We start from the raw sequence: 2809 nt of genomic DNA on the forward strand, positions 1-2809 counted from the left end.
ATTCCCGGAGGATTCATACTTCTACTTGCTTAGTTTACCGGCCACCTACTGGCACGATCAACTTCTTACTAATACTCATTTTGAGTTCTTGCTTCTAAGTTCACACTTTCCGGTTCATCTTCTTCACATGCTTCGTTCCTCCAGGGTCCTATTCAGCTCTTAGGCATCCATTCTAATCGTCGAATGCTAAATTGAGTTGATCAGACTCAACTAACAACAACAACTAGAACATCTACCCGGAACCCAATGGTCCCACTACCTTTGTTGTAACTTAATGACCCAAGGCACGATCTGAATCGACCTGCTCTGATACCAAATGTAACACCCATACTAGACGTATCTAGAATGTCTAGCACGGGCGTTAGGTTTAGTATTGGATACATTAAAAAAATTACAACAATTAACTACGAATGAATATATATGTACAACCAGATGCGTTCGTACAAAGAACATAACTCAACTTCTCAAAAAAAAAAAAAAAAAAAATATAATAGATGCATCCTTGAATATCCATCTCATCCTGCAGCGGGTACGAACGAACACTTGTCGCATCATCCATTCGGCTACTAGCTTGCTAATCCAACCTGTTTATCTGAAACAAAAAGGATTGGGATGAGACATAATGTCTCAGTGAGTTCCCCTAAATCCTAGGCTATAGGCAACCTCAGGGAAAACCTACGGTCACCACGTGTCTAAAATACAACCTGCCGGTTGATTATACGTGTGTGGGGACATTGCATACTTAGACGGTGTGCATACTAGGGCCGTCATAGCCTTATCTCACTTGTTATAGGCTTCACTTCCTATACGTGTCATGGCGGTCGAGGGGAATCTAAAACCGCAACGCCAAGAATACACTCTACGTATCGAGGCCTAAACATACTATAATCATGACACAATTCTAAACCGGACGATTAGGGGAAACCTAAGATCGTCATCGGCATATCTTTCTCTATACTTGCTCTATGCATAGCTATGTTGTATCTAACAACATATTCTATCTTGCTATCATACTAGTCATTGACGATCTACGTCTATGTTCTACTATTCTTGACGATCTACGTCAAGGCACTGCTATTCTTGACGATCTACGTCAAGGCTCTATGACATAACATAAATATATCTAATAAATATGCATAGTCAAGTTTATTCATAAAGTTAGCGTTTAACAAACAATTATTATCTGAGTTCATTTTACGGAAAGCCCCGAGTGGAGTAACCCCGAGCGCAATCCCTATCTATCCGATGGAAACCTATCTAAGGTATAAACCAACGGTACTCCTGCAGTGACGTGCGGGATCCTTACGGCTAACCCCATTTCACCTAATGGAAACCTCTTGAACCAACCTAGTGTGGACACAAGAGACACGACCACCACATCTTACTTGCTAAGTGACATGCGGGTTCCTTACGGCTAACCCCGTTTCACCTAATGGAAACCCCCTGAGCCAACCTAGTGTGGACACAAGAGACATGACACCTTTAACTTTAAAGTTTGGGTCTATAAATGCATGAGTATTAAATCTATGCTAGCTATCTCTTTTACCTCGGATGCCTATACGATCCGACTAGAGGTAAATTATATGCGTGCTTAACTTGCTATGTGAAGAGATATCTAATCAATTCACGTCTTGCCATACTCTTATGGCACTCTAGTTTCTATTCGAAGAGATTACTCTATGCCACTTCGCAACTAGCCAAGCATACTACTCATGCCTAACATTCTATTCTCTACTAACTATTCTAGTTCTTGACAAGCTATGTCAAGGCTCTACTTTCATCCCATGCCTAGTTCTTTGCTACCCGAATAATTCGGCTAAAACTCTCTTGAGCCATCCTTGTAATACATGCTAAGATTGCCATGATTAATGGTGCAAGGATCAATTGACGATGTGTGCAAATTTCAATACTTTCTGAAGACCGAAAATGCCATAAACCCATGTTACGAGCCGTTTATAAATTTCATGATTTGATAAAGCTAAGCTTGTACCAGTAGAAAGATAAGTAAAAACAGTACAAGAATACACCGAAACGATCGCTACGGACCCCCACGCGACTGCCCCCAAGCACCCGAGCGCAGAACAACGCGAACGTTGTCCTGTCTGGGGCGCCTGGCGCCAGAGGGAGGGCGCCTAGCGCTGGCTCCCTGACTTGTGGGCGCCTAGCGCCCTTGTACAGGCGCAGCGCTGCGAATTTTTGCGTTTTCGGTGCTTTCGGCTACGGGTTTTCGCCATTTTCGACCCAAAACTCGACCAATTGGACCCTGTAATGCACCAATACATCCAACAACATATATAGCTTCATTTAAACATATCTCATGGCAATTTTTAGCATGTAAACAACAAGAATTACCTTGGGGTTACTTAAATTTCATAAAAGCAAAACTAACATAAAACATGATTTTTCTACAAGATTACACAAACCCAAAGGTGGGTATTCTATCTATGGAACTCACCTAACATGATCCTTGCATATTCTTCAAGTTCCAAGCTCAAACCCTAGCTTTTGATCCTTAGCCCTTTTTCACCAAACCATACTTTAATCTCTTCCTCTACTTGTTTCTTGCTTGCTAAGCCATGCTTGATCATGTATTGAAGAAGTTTGGATGACTTAGAGAGGAGAGGGAGGCGCAATTCTTAGAGAGAAGGGGGAGAGAAAGGTTTTCCAAAACCTAGAGAGAGAAGTGAAATGGGAAAATGAATATTTTGGCCCCAAAAACACTTATATACTCCCTTGTGCTAGTTTACCTAAATGCCCTTCGTCTTGGTCGCGCTTAACCTGACACTGATACATAAACCCCTGCTTGACT

General features: G+C 41.9%; 1 long non-coding RNA gene across 1 annotated transcript; it reads right to left on the minus strand.

The window, feature by feature from the left end:
- Positions 1-400: 400 nt before the first annotated feature.
- Positions 401-2594, minus strand: LOC146946869 (uncharacterized). The gene is made up of 2 exons (XR_015026826.1): positions 2456-2594; positions 401-592 (listed from the first exon to the last, which is right to left on the minus strand). It is a non-coding gene; the product is annotated as an uncharacterized LOC146946869 (long non-coding RNA).
- Positions 2595-2809: the final 215 nt, after the last annotated feature.

This window comes from Medicago sativa, chromosome 2 (genome assembly GCF_051527215.1).
Source record: "Medicago sativa cultivar Bolivia chromosome 2, Bolivia_mono, whole genome shotgun sequence".
Taxonomy (NCBI): Eukaryota; Viridiplantae; Streptophyta; class Magnoliopsida; order Fabales; family Fabaceae; genus Medicago; species Medicago sativa.